This window comes from Leptonychotes weddellii, chromosome 7, assembly GCF_054177405.1.
Source record: "Leptonychotes weddellii isolate Sample4059 chromosome 7, ASM5417740v2, whole genome shotgun sequence".
Classification (NCBI taxonomy): domain Eukaryota; kingdom Metazoa; phylum Chordata; class Mammalia; order Carnivora; family Phocidae; genus Leptonychotes; species Leptonychotes weddellii.
In genome coordinates, this window is record NC_138375.1 from 84,222,632 (window position 1) to 84,237,473 (window position 14,842).

Genomic DNA, 14,842 nt, shown 5'->3' on the forward strand with positions numbered 1-14,842 from the left:
AGAGTACCTCGAAGCAAACTCTCTAGTGTATCCCAGGTGTTTCAGCCTTTTATAACAAGCCTATGCAGTTCTTAAGGAAGAAGATAAATGAGATCAGACTTAAGAGTAGTACCGGGAAGATGTTCACACTTAGCATAAAAGAGTTTAGAATAGCTGACTGGCATAGTAGCCTCTGAAAACTCTGGATAAGTATGGATAAAGATCTTAAGCATAAATTTGACCAGCTGTCATTCTCTAAATAAGACTGCATTCTTAGAGTGAAAGTAGCAAAATAGAACAATTAATGACAGAATGATTATCCTATTTGTGTTTTTCATTCTTTTATTCTTTTTAGTGTCAGGTCTCCACTTATTTTAATTGCCCCAAAACACAAAGTGTATTTTGTTTGTTTTTAAATACAGCACTTTAAATCTAGTTTACTTTTTGTGTCAACTTGAACTAGAATCTTCTGCATAACTCAGTAGGTGATGGTAACAGTTTTCAAATCTGCTTATCCATATACCTTGTCATAAGTATCTTTGAGTCTTGATAACAAAGAAAGAGCTTCAATGGTTTCCATCAAAGCAAGCGAAACATTTGGAATGTGACAAAAAATTTGCAGTAGAGCAGTTATTATAAGTTTAGTTATCATTTCTTAAGTTTCAGCTGAAATTCTGTTAGAATTTCGAAGCTAAGAGGAACTTAAACATCTTAGCTAAAAATTGCCCATCGTAGGTAGTACTAATTAGATATTGTCCTCAGTTATTAATTCCTTTTCTTTCTTTAAGAAAATATTTAGAGTTATTTGAAAGTGAGTCTGCCAGTAGCTCTTCCTGTAGAAACAAAGTTTGGAACTAAAAGCCATCTATTTTTAAAGAATACTTTAAAGTACTTGAAAAGAATTCTAGGAAACATGTAAGAAAAGCTTGTTAAGCATTGCCTCTTAAAAAGATAAAAGCTGCTGTAAGCTATCAATATAATTGTTTATTTTCTATTTTTGGCATATCTCACTTGCTAAAAGTTGTATATTTTGCTTTAGGCAGGGAATCAGGTTATGATCATTGTGCCTACTCTGAACTGTCTCTTGGGCTTTGCGTCAGGTCAAGACTTTTCAGGGTATCCTAAAAATAGGACTCTTATCAGCATATACATGCAGAGTAAGTCACCTTTCTGGGTCTGGCTTCAGAGTGGCCATCTGTTGTCCCACTCTGTTGCCAACTAGACTTTCCAAAAGCTATGTCAACTAATTTTTTATATGCTAACACAAATCTAATATGAATAAAGGGAAGAATATTCTAGATAATCAGTTCTAGGGCATTTCTTTAATTTTGGCATTTTGGAGAAGGTAGGTGGAAAGTGGAGGAAGAAATAAGTTCTTTGAAAAGTTTGTGGTAACATACAAAAAATCTTGCTGTGTGTAGATGCTCAACAGAGTGGGAGGCAGCTTATTTCTGACCCCAGACACTGTGACCTTTTGAAACACAAGTTCTTTGGGAGATAGAGGATTCTATGAAGAAAAGCAATTAACATTTTCTTTAATGTACTTTTTTCAAAGAGCTACCACTGAATCCTATTCTCTACCCCAAAGGGCAGCGTAGGTAGTTTTAGGCCCACAGAATATTCAGATATTCCTGTTGTGGTCTTGGTGGGGTGGTAGGATGCAGAAGAGGATTAAGGATCAATTTAGCACCAGATAGACTGCCTCTGTCACACAGTCTTACTGCAGGGCTGGAAGGGGTGGATGGTGGGCACGGAGGTCCACAGCTTCCAAGGTTTGGATACTCTCCCTAACCTCTTTCCTGGCTCCAGAATTTTTTGATTCCATCTCTCCTGGAAATTGTTCTGTGCTGATACTTGGTTCCTGAATGGCCTCAGCTTTGTCCATGGCAGGAGCCAGTCTTCCTTCTGGGCAGTCTTAAAAAATGGTCAATTAAAAGGCCACTTAGTCTGTTGAATTCCCTCCGTAGCTTAAAAAAATTTGGACTCAAGTCCAGTGTCTCGTAAATGCCTGTGCCAGGCACTTTCCATGTTCAAGTTCAAAACAGCCTCTTCACACTGGGGATAATAGAAATAGGTCATCTGTAACGGATTTCTGCATCTTAGTAATATGCACATCAATAGAAGAGGTCAGAATGAAGTGACTTCTCCAGGTGGACAGAGTGAAAAATGAACAGGTCTCTGCCTAGTTTTGTGGGAAAGACCTAGCATTTGTATATAGAATTTATACATTTGACCCTTCTTTCAAGAAGCATTTGTGGAGTATACAGGACCTTACCACTGAAGACAGAAAAACAAGTACATAATTTCTGTCCTCTAGTAGTGCACAGTGCAGTAGATGAGAGAGATGAAATTATTTATACAAAGTGCAATGTGATAACGTTTATTATTGAAATAATGCCAGGATTCTGGAAGAAAATAAGGGTGACAACTTAGAGGTAAGAATTTCCTGCCAGAGAAGCAGTGCTTAAGCTGAATTTAAGAGCCATGTGCATGTCATGAACCATAAGCACCTAGCTTGTTGTGCCGCTTGGGGAGTATTAAGACAATAAGCCTAGAAAGGTGGACAGAGTTAGATCCTAGAGGGTCTTGTATTTTTTCTCACTATTACCTACCTCAAAATTGAAGTTGAATACAATGTTCCGTCCTGCCTGGGAAAAAAAAAAAACCTTTGGTGTATGTGTAAACAAGGTTAAGTATATCCATGCCAACCTTAATTTGGACCAGGAATACAATAGTATACTCTCCAGAGACTCCCCTGTGTAGTATCTAAAGCCAAGGTAATATTAGTCAGGTCAAGTATTTTCAGCTCATACTCCCGTCAATGCCTAAAAAGCAGCCATGATTCTCAGAGCACACATCTGCACAAGAAGTGGAGGTGGTTGCACTGTCTACGTTTCCCGTGTGCACAGGAAAGATTTCTAGTAAGCAAGGACTTGTACTCTCTTCAAAAGCTTTGGGAAGGTGCTGGATCATAGGAGGCTGAAAGGAATTGAAGATTCTTAGGGACCACTTTGAACTTTATTTGGTGTTCAGTAAACAGTAGATGTTCAAAATAGAAGTAACTGAGTAATAGCGTTGTGAATACGATAGCCTTGTTAGTCTCAATCAGCAAGTTACCGCTGGCTTCCAAAAATAGCTTCGTAATTATGTCGTTTATATACTGCCTTCCATGATTTCTTTTACTTTGCCCTAAACTAATCCCAAAATAATCTGAAATGCACCTCCGACATCAAAAAAGGGGGAAGGAGGAAATCTATTTCCTGTGATTTTAAGAGAACAGAATCATCCTACTCTGGTTAGTGAACATGTCTGTGGTGTGTAATAAAAATCAGAACGAACTCTCAAGAGCCTCCCAATTTTGTCTTACTGTCAGATGAGTAAGAACAGTTTCTTAAGAGGTTAAAAAATTGAAATTGGCACCTTTTGAGTAAGATGGGAAAAGAGAAGTGTTTCTGTTCATTTTACCTGCATTTTAATTCATGGCTGGTCAAGATTCGGGGGAATTTATGTTGTTTTGCATCTTAAAGCTGTTCTGTTGCCGTTTCTCTGAAGGAACCCTTCAAGAACCTAAATGACTTGCTTTAGGTAGGAAGTCATTGATTCACACACCCCCAGATACAGTAGAAATTGGATTCTGAATGAAAGTGACAGTATTAGTTGCTGACAGTTACTTTAACCTTGTCCTCCACTAAGAGCCTTGAGATACCCAAACATTCAATGCAAAATAGGTGAGCAGTGTCCATCAATTATTCAGACAGTTTATGCCATTTATTAAGAAATATGACAAAGTCTATATATATTATGTACCTTGCTTTGCACAGCATGGCCTTTCTGTTATCTTTCCAGCACTGAACTGACACAGATAAACTTTTGTTACAAGTGTAACTAGAAAGAATTTACTTAACCAAATGAATTGGAACAACTATTTTTTTAGTTGAACTTTGAACTCAAAAAACATTTTCAGGTATGAATAGAAAAACAGTATCTTAGTTATTTCCTTCAATGTATATTGTAAACCTCCCTCACTGCTCCATCATAACTACCAGTTGATCTGAGACTTTAGAGAGAAAAATCACTAAATTTCTGATTCCTAACTCAGGTCAAAACAACTAAAAATGGCTTTGCTTGAGACCATTGAATTTTTGTTTTCAATTCAGAGGGTTTGTATTAATATCCCTAACCATAACAGATTGGAAATGAGGGTAAATCACTTCACACACACCACGTGGAAGACAAGAACTGCAAAATACCGGACACTACTACTGTTTGAGCTTTATTTGGTAAGGGAAGTAACCTAGGAGCAAATGTGTAGTGATTGAGGGTGTGTAGCCAAGTTGCCAAAATGTGTAATTTATGAGTCATTTCAACATTTTTGATCAAGTATTATGTCTAGGCTAAATGTTGGAAAAATGATGTGCAAAGATACTATTTAAAAAGTAAGAAAAAAAAAAAAAAGGAACCGTTAAGGCATGAAGGATTTCAAGAGGGTCAGCATTGAAGAAGGAATATTTCCAGTATTGAAGTGTTAAAGAAAAGTGACCTACAGGCTCAGGGTAACACGAAAAGATTTGACATTGGAAATTGTAAGTTATAAAGATAGAATACTCAATAACATTTCATTAGGGCTCCTAAAAAAACAGAAGATAGCATTTTCCTTTTGATTTTATTTAATAAGTAAACTCTTTGCTTCCTTTTTAACTAGTGTGTTATTCACAAATGGAAACTTTATTAAATCTTGGAAAATGATGAGAGTACTTCGACTTGTAAAATATGTTTAAGAAGTCTGCAATATGAAATTAAGAGAGCTGTAGAACACAAAATATAGGGTAATAAAGTTGGATGGGTTTTCTGAAAATTGAGTTTTATAAGAACTCTAAACCTCATTCAGATCTCTGTTAATGGGTCACATTCTTAGCTCTAAGTGAATCAAGGCCAAAATAACATATAGCGACATAATTCTAAACCCGCAAAGTAAAATTGCATTCAAACCACTGGCAACTCCAATACTAGTTGTTTTTAAGTATTAACCATCACAAGCATCTTTTTAAAGAAGTGTAATTGAATCTGTTAACACTTAGAAATTGGATATAAGGAACTGCTGAGATGTCTTCTGAATCCCTAGGCAATTAGTCTGACTTCCCATGAAGAACAGAAATAGGGGTAGAACTCGGGATAATACATGTGCCCCTCGAGGAATGGAAAACTAACCCCTTTGACATTCCTACCCCACCAAGTAGAGTCCTCCATCTCTCCCTTTCCATTTCTGGAAGAATCCTTTGAGAACTGGCTGTGTGCCAGCTACAGTGCTAGGTTCAGGGTGTACAGTGTGGAACAAGACAAATATATCTGCCGTCGTGGAACCTAGGTTGTCGTGAAGACTGACTAACCAAGAAATTACGTAAGCAAACACAATCTCTAGTAAGGACCTTGGAGAAAACAAAGGATGATTTAGATGGAGTGGTCAGAGAAGGCCAGTCCATGGAGTCAATTGGAAGGGACTTGAGGATTGATGTGGTGGAGAAATTGATAGGAAACTGGCATGAGGAATATTACTAAGACCAAGAATGGTGTAAACAGACCAAACCATGCAGTTCTTTGAACCACAGAAAAGGCCGGCCAGCTCATGCAGAGGATCTGACCTTCCACAACCGGAGCAGGTATAGTAGTCTCTGTAAGGCTAATGTATTTGCTATATTGGAGCTGAAATCCACAGGGCAGATAGTCAAGAAGGGAGGGCTAGAAGCTGCAGAATGGGCTAAAAATCCATGTCAACTGTTGCTCTATCTTGGTGCTGTGGATATCCTGCAGAAAGAAGCCAGTGACCACAGCTAAAAATACATGTGGCACAGGAGTCAGAGAAGCTGAAGGAAGGTAAGAACAGTAGTAGGCCCAGCTGTCCCCTCATCAACAAGTTCATCAGCATTTCTGTGACAACATGTATGAGCTAATAAGAGAGCCACTGCTTTACCTCTGCCCTCCGAATTTCATACAAGACTCCCCTGTGGCCCATTCTCACCGGAACCTTACAGGGAAGGGAATGCTAGGACATGTAGGTTAGCCTAACCAAGTTGACACATCACAAGGTCATCATGCCCTCTAAGACCCTTTTACCTGGATCTCTCCCCAGCAACTCCAACTGCATATGACAAAGCTCTTCATCTTCCCTTCTAAACCTCCTCCTCCTCCTCTTTCTGGGTTTCCCTATTTCTAAATAGTACTTTTCTTCTACGATCAAAACTTTCTAATTCCCTAAACTCTTTCTCTCTCATATTCCCATCTTGCTCCCACCAATATGTAACTTAGTTCTAGCGTTTTTACCTCTGCAGTACTTACCCCAGGCGTATGAATTCAAACCCAACAGGTGATCATACAATCTCACACATTGATTTCATACTCAGTTTGCTATCTGCCCCATTTTGGAACCCCAGAAGTACAATGGGCAGCTCTCCCCTCCAAAGGCATGTACAGGCAAATGAGTTATGGTGGAGGCGCTAGCATGCTGTTATCATTATTTAAAGCAAGAAAAACATACTGTAGACAAGATGAAAGATCTAATAAAAATGTGTTCTTATTCCTGATTCTAAAACTTTAACAGCTGGGCTTTCCCATGTGGAGTAATGTTACATAAATAACTCAGCCAGGAAGCAGAAGGGCTGTGAAGAAGTCCAGCAAAATGATCGATGATCTTGGACGCTCTGAATATCACACCCGATGGAGTTACAAGGAAATAAGTGGTCATTAGAAGGTACTAGTGAGCTGGTGCAGGTCTGGTCAGCAGACTTGACAGAACCTGAGTCATGTATCACTAATTCTTCCAGAAGTTTCCCTTCTACTTAAGCATATTGACACTCTCTATTCCATAGGGACTTTTCCTGCTCCATCCAGATTTGTCATCTTTTAATTAGTCATGGAAATGTAGAGAAATTGGCTCTCAGAAAAGAAAGTTGTTGAGATTTAAGACTGAAACATACTCAATTCTTATGTCTAATTTCCTTTTAAAGGGGACAATATCACACAATACATCCTAGTTAGTATTTCTGTCCACATGATGTAGGTACGGGTCATGGTACACTTCCCACTCCTATTTCTTCCTTCCACTGAAGTATGTATATACTCGCAGTTATGGCACAGATGCCAAAAGGCCTTATGAAAAATATATGAATGAGGAATAGAACTCCAGCCTAAGAAAGTGAGTACTGTTGTTTTCCATTTACCTAAGGGGTACGTGGTGGGAGAGTGATAGATCCAGAACTTCAGGGCAAGTCTGGGGAACATCTCTGTTTTGCTCAGTGTCCCACAGGTTTGGGTTAGAAGATGTCCAAAAGATGTGTTGTTCTGAAAACCAATGACTGTCCTGTATCTATAGTATAGTGAAGTCGTTCTGCACTGACCCCCTACTTCTTTTTCTCAGTAGTTGCTTAAATGCGGACAAAGAGCTTTTAGAGAATGATAATTCACTTGTGGTTTTGTTTGTTTGTTTGTTTGTTTTTTTGAGGCACGTTCCTGGAAATCCCACTGTGGTTGGAAGTTCTACTTTGTGAAATGTACCCAGGACTTCACCTTGCCAGAAATTATGTGAGGGCTCACTTCGGTCTTTTTGAAGAGTTACAGGAAACACTGTGTGTTAACAAGAGTGGTCACTTCAGTAGACATGTGCTTGTTACTCCTCCCTCTCCCTAATCCTGAGATTAACCTTATCTATGAATATCAGCAAGAATCAACTCACCCACTGGCTACACCAGGCTCAGGGAAATATCCACGTCAACCTGAAAAAAGAAAAGGAGAAAAAACAGGAAGAAAATTACTTCTAGGCTTTTAACTGCTTGTCATTTTCCCTTACTCTGTGCTCTTCTTAAGTTTTTACTCATTATGATCCAAGGTAATATGCCAATGTAGCTGCCCCTCACCTCTAACCACCCTAGCACAGTATGACTCACTGGACAAGAGATGCTTCTATTTTACACTGTTTATTCTTCTACGAGGCTGGTGACGTCTGAATGACAAGCCCTGTGCTTGAGAGATGGCACAATGAAGCCCTTCAGAATCATATGGGAGACAAAATTCCATAGCACCTTTAGTCTCATACCTAGAAATGATTAAAAATGTTTTTTCTCGCTACAAAATTTAAATCTTTAAAGAAAATTTAGGAAATGCAAATACACAAAAAGAAAGAAAGGCTTCCAGTAATCTTACCAGTCCAAAATAACCACCATTAATGACTGATGTAAAGATATTTGATGTAAAGATAAAATATAATTTATTTTTACAAAATGGGATAAAAAATAGTACACGCTATTTTATAGCCTCCCCATTTAACATGAATATCTTTACACATATTATAGATTTTTGCAATTATACCATTTTTGAATAATTAGGAAGTATCCCACTATAAAATACAACAATTTATTTAACCTATAGCCTGTTACTGGACAATTACATTGCTTCCTCTTCAGAAATGATACATTTTAAAGGACAGCACAGCACAAATCACATCAGTGTCCTCTAAGGTTGCATTTTTTTTTTAGTGAAATGGATATCCCAAGTTTCTAAGTAGCTCTGCATGGCACAGTCTTTTGTTTAGGATAAGAAGCACATGTAGGCACAAGACTTGACTACTTACTGCTCATTATTTCAAGGGCACTTGGAAATTTCTCTCCACTCCACCTCTACTTGCAAACTAAAATCACACCCTTAAGAAGCTTAACTAACATTCATATTTTATGGACCTTTACTAGAGTGGGGCACAATGCAATTTAAGTCATTCCCTCCCCTACCACCATGAGTCTTCAACGAAGTATCTGCATGCATTAGGCAAAGGGATCAGCACTGAAGTACCATATTTGAATCCAGTTCTATTAAACACTGCAGGACACTGAGCAAAACAGAGATGTTCCCCAGGCTGGGCAAAAGAAATGAAGCGTCTGAGAGAGACAGACTAAAAACAGACACAGGAGCTTAAAAAGTGAGCCGGGGCTGTGGGCACGCTGCAGAACATTCAGACTTAGCAAAACACCTCTGGATTCAACAGCCTGATATCAGAAGGCCATCTATCTTACTGACACCATTAATTCTACAGTTTTTCAGTCATTCAGGGTGCAGTGAGGCTATAGCTTCATTTTAATAATGGAAGTTGTAGGAGGGAAATTTACAGAAGTTATTGGTAGAATTCATTTATTTGTTTATTCTACAAAATGAAATGTTTGTGCAGCCATTAATTGTATGTTGAGGTATATTTTTGACATGAAGGGATGCACACAATATATTAGGTGATGATATAGTTACAAAACACTATAAAATGTGATTCGTTAGTATAAAAAAATATATTTGTTCATGCACGCACACACACACATTTAAAAAAGATGCATTCCAACATGCTAATAATGGCTTTCCCTAGGAGGTAGGAATAACGATGGTTTTTATTTCCTTTTACTTTGTTAAATCTGTATTTTTATGGTGAAGATCTATGATAAAACAAATGCTAAGAAGGGACATTTGAATTTCATGCTCTACTTTTTTTCTTCATGCTTGTTATTTTCAGACCATCAGGCTCTTGATGCAACTTGCTTTATTGATTTTTTCCTCTTTGTTTCATTCCCATGAGAATATGAAAGGTCTTTGTCATTTTATCTCCAATTCTGTTTCTCTATCTCCCCTTTTTCCCACTTGCTCCTCAAACTAGATGTTTCAAATGAACTTAAAGTATTTAAGGGTGGTCACTCCTTATTTGCCTTTGTGAACAGTATTTAGTAAACTTTCATCTATCATGTAAATTCTTAATTCTTTGAAGAAGCACAAATGGACTGATTTGCCCCCTAATGCCCTGACTTCAAGCATTTTCAACCATCAAGAAAGTAAATCATTTAAATTTAGAACTGACAAGAAACAGACTCCGTTATCTCTAACATATATGCATTAAGAATAGTCTGCCAAGGGTTTTGTGTAAAGGCAAAAGATAATAAACTTAAAATGTATATACTAGGCAGTGAACGTTTTACATATACAGTAGAGTAAATGTGATCCAAGTTCCAGAAATAAATGTCTTGGGTTGAATATAAAACTAATGCCAAGTAAATGAGCTTATTTTCTGAGTGATGAAACTCCATTCTCTTCTACCTTAAATGAAATGAAATGCATCTATCTGAGATTACATGGCACAAGGACGTCAACTTCATAAATATTCCTGATTCTCTGCTTTATGACAATACTGGCAAACCTAACTCCATTCACTTTACATACTTTATGAAACACTGGAGAATTTGGTATTTATTATACCATTCAATTATGTATACTTTGAGGCTTTAGAAAAAACTAAATATTTGACAAGTCTTATTAAAAAAAAACTGTGCATGAGTGATTTTGTAGTAGTTGTATATGGCTTTAGACATTTAAAAAAATTTTTTATGTAATAAAACCTGGTTAATGGATGGCATGTTGAAGAAGCCCATTACATAGGAGTTGTGGCTAATGACTAAAGTCTTTCTAATCTGATCACATATTCCACCTTCCTCACTAGAAGTTCTTAGCATATCAAAAAGACATCTAAGTATTAACAATTAGGTAAGGAAAAGAAGTGTCAATGAGGCATAATCTATTAGTTTTAGGATTGTTGATGGACATAGCTTACTGATTGAAGAACGTTGGTCACTCCTTTTGAAAGATAGCCTACTGACCAACCCCATGATTCATGTGCACTCTGACCAAGTAGGAACTGTTGCACATTCTCAGAGGCATAAAATAAAAATAAAATAAAAATAAAATAAAAAGCCTGCCTCATACCGTACAGAGATTCTCCTGCACACCACGCCACCAGAATTGTGGACTTACGGACGAATGTCTCTGCTTCTTCCACTATTGGCCAGTTTCACTCTCTGCTTTTCCAAATCCTCCACTTCCAGTGAAATATAAGGGCTGATTCAGACAGGGTTCTTTTTTTTTTTTTTTAAAGATTGTATTTATTTATTTGACAGAGAGAGACACAGCGAAAGAGGGAACACAAGCAGGGGGAGAGGGAGAGGGAGAAGCAGACTCCCCGCCGAGCAGGGAGCCCGATGCGGGGCTCCATCCCAGGACCCTGGGATCATGACCTGAGCTGAAGGCAGACGTTTAACCATCTGAGCCACCCAGGTGCCCCTCAGATAGGGTTCTTATTTTGCAAACAACACAGCTCGACCCAGACCAAATTAAGCAGAAAACAAATTTATTGGAAGGCTATTAGTTATCTCCTAAGGATATTAGTTACCTTATAGAATAACTCAGAAGGCTGGGAAACCAAAGAAGAAACTGACAGAAGAACATGGGGGAGCTGAGACCTCAGCCAAACTGATGCCATGGCTGAACCCTGGGCATTGTCATTAGCACCGTGCCAGATGGTCCTGAGGGTAGTATCTCTGTAGACAATATAAGTTCTTCACTTTCTCTGCTTCCATGCATCATGTGCTACAAATTCAAAGTCCCAAGATTAAGTGTCTTGGTCAACTGCTGCCACACCAAGAGCTGCATAAAGAAACCACTCCAAAAAATCAGTGACTTAAAACAACGATAGTTTATTTTTGCTTATTTGTATGTGGGTCAGCTGAGAGTAGCTGATCTAAGCTGTGCTTGGCTGTACTTGGCTCCAAACTTCAGGTTAGGTTCCATTTCAATCCTTATCTCTTACTCTGATTGGATCAGTGGGATGCCTGACCTTTCTTCTCAAGGTGATGGCAGAAGTTCCAAGATAGCAAGCCAAACCATACAAGTACATTTCAAACCTCTGCCATATCAAATCTACCTACATTCTATCGGCAAATACAAGTTATATGGCAAGCCCAAAGTCAAGTGGCCAGTGAAGAGCATTGCACCTCTAATGAGAAGAGCCATGAAGTCGTGTAGCACAAGTCATGGACACAGAATGTGATGAAGAAATGGGGCTAATATTTTAATTTACTCTAGTGATAATTCCTATTGGTCAAGTTCAAGCCTTGTAATAGTGCCCTAGCTGCCAAGGGGATGAGTAGAGCAAGTGTCTGGCCCTTTTGACTTCTGTAGCAGTGAAAGGGTCCTACCACAAGAGGGTTCAAATGCTAACCAGCCATTAAAGCAAAAAATATCCATCAAAAGTGCCCAGTCAGGCTTTCCCATTCCCTTCGATAAAGTTGCAGTAGATTGTAAAGAAATGGCACACCTGACAAGTGGGAATTAAGTCAGAGTAGGAATTTGGAGACTTGGGCTATGTAGCAGGAAAATAGGAAGCAACATCATTTTCCCAGAATAATGACAATGGGATGATCATACTTGTAAGACCTTTGCTCTGGCTCTACACAGAACCCTGGATGACTATGCTCTTCTTCTCTCATCCTTCTACCCAAAAAGATATACTGGAATCAAATATATGTGAAATGGAAAGGAAGGAACACTCTTATTTATGAAGATGTTCAATCCCTGCTCACACACATCCCATAAGCAAGAGCTAACCTCCTTCAAAACAAAACAAAACAAACCTCAGTGAAATCTTCCGCCAAACACCACTTTTTCCTCTTAAGAACTTTAACAATCATTACTCTGACACCCCTGTAGGAACAAAAACAGAAATTGGGGGCAAATCTAGTCCGATTCTCCCTCTAGTCTCTTGACTTCTTTAACCTCCCTAAATGTGAGTTAGGCACAGCTTATGGGTTGGGCGAAAAGTCCAGAATTTAACATGAGTGGCATGACTTGATGAAGATGAGATTGTGGAGGCAGAAAGATGAGCTGGTCCGTGAGGAACTATTTACTCCACATCCTTCAGACGGGCATGGCTGGGCTGGTGTCTAGCTGGTACATAGGAACGGGCACCAGGAAAGGGACCTTGCCCCCTGTTGCCCCCTTTTTATAAGTCAGGTATGAAAGCAACATCGGTTGGAGGAATACATGTTTTGGACTCAGCTGCCAAGCAAAATAAGCCATTAGTTGTTTTGGGCAATAATAGGAGTTACCAGCTGCCTGGCACCTGGAGACTTTAGGGATCCAAGTTCCCATGGGAAATTGAGTTCAGTTGCTTCTCCTCCCCCCACCATTGGAATGAGGTCTACCTCACTTATTGCTGGAGAGCATTCCAGGGTCATTCACTGGAAAATCCTGGTAGGCTTAGAAATGGGCCAGTTATTATATTGCGACTGGCATGGCAAAAGGGATTCAGGGGCAGGTGAATTTTGTAAATAAGCAGCAGTTGCAATTGGGTGACCATATGTGATACTGATTTCTCGAGGTAAGAATGAGGCTCCAAGGTGACCTTCTTAAAGTCACCAAGTATCTATGGTTAACGTCACCCAGTCCCTGAAGAACATGTTAAACAGCTCCTATCTTCCTACTGAACATCAAGGCAATGTGGCATCTGGTGTGACCTGACATCAAAATGCAGATGTACACTTAGTACTGAATTTTCCCTCAGCAACAAACACATCAGTCTGATCGAGTTCAACAAAAAAATAGATGTCTTCCTTCCGTGGAACTAAGATTCTTGCCCTCACCTCTGGCACTTTCACGGAATTCACGCATGTTTGAGCGATGTGTGGTTGGCATATATTTCCTGAACTGGATCCTTTTGGAATGCCAACCCAACTCAGTGTTCCTGCTTTTCTGAAAACAGCCCCCCATGAGGCTGATTCGTCCAGGTATGGATGACCCCTGGTCAACGTAGACAATCATACTCTTTCCCCTGGGTATTTAAAATCTGGTTTGGAGAGAGAGTAAGGCTTGGAGTTAAGTGGAGTTAAGGTAGCGTTCTGATGAGATGCACATGAAAACCCTCAAAAGCTTTCCAGTAACTTTCCTACTCCTTTCTTTCTTAAAAAAAAATTAAATTAGCAGAATTTTGTATTTATTGTTTGAAACTAAAATAACTATTCCAGGGGCACCTGGGTGGCTCAGTCGGTTAAGCGTCTGCCTTTGGCTCAGGTCATGATCTCGGGGTCCTGGGATCGAGCCCCGAGTCTGGCTCGCTGCTCAGTGGGGGGCCTGCTTCTCCCTCTCCCTCTGCCCCTCCCTGCCCCACTTGTGCGTTCTCGCTCTCTCTCAAATAAATAAATAAAATCTTTCAAAATAAATAAATAAATAATAAAATAACTATTCCAAACACATTCCTTTTGGAATGGGGGCAAACCAGGGTTCAGGGACATACAAGTTATCCAGAGAAGTTCACAGTTAGACAGTATTATTTCCTACTGGAGAATCCAGGAAGGGCTCACTCTGCCCCTACTATTAACATCCTCCAGAACAGGTGGCTGGCTGAATGTTTCACATCTTCTATCTAGGACAGGGACAGGATGAAGTTAAGCAGCAGCTAAGTGATGCTTTTAAACCTGGAAAACGCCGTAAGACATGATTAAAATGTTATCTACTCTACTTATGACTCTAGACATAATTATGCTTATTTGCCAAGCACTTTGTGTGTATTCATGTCCTTTAGTAAGAACAAAGTTCTTGGAAGATTCCTCAAAGTATCCAGATGTTTCTAGATAAGTGATAGGTCATCTTTCTAAAATGAGATCCAGCATATGAAAGGAAATCAAAGGATGCTTGTAATTCCCGGCAACTTGCCCTGACAATCCACCCACTCCCCCAAACAGCCTTTTGATACAATAGACTTGTCAAATACTTTTATAAGAGCCTTCATCACAGTTAACATTTGAGTACTCACAGTGCCAGGCACCGTGCCAGGAACTTCCAATGCCCTATTTCCTAGTCTTGGAAACCATGCAAAGGGATAGGTGCTTTTATTATTCCATTTACAGATGAAAAAAAAGGTATGATCCCTGACTAGCAGCATCATTACCATCTGGAAACTTGTTATAAATGCTATCCTGGGCCCACCCCAGACTTCTGAATGAGAAACTCTGCAAATGGA

The 14,842-nt window shown here is 39.1% G+C and overlaps 1 protein-coding gene across 1 annotated transcript in view; it reads right to left on the reverse strand.

Moving 5' to 3' along the window:
* Nucleotides 1-14,842, reverse strand: part of LOC115936549 (uncharacterized) — a 541,924-nt gene that overhangs the window by 16,377 nt on the left and 510,705 nt on the right. The window contains exon 7 of the mRNA XM_081825587.1: nucleotides 7,706-7,745. The gene's annotated coding sequence lies outside the window, so the exon portion shown is untranslated. The remainder of the gene's footprint in view (nucleotides 1-7,705; nucleotides 7,746-14,842) is intronic.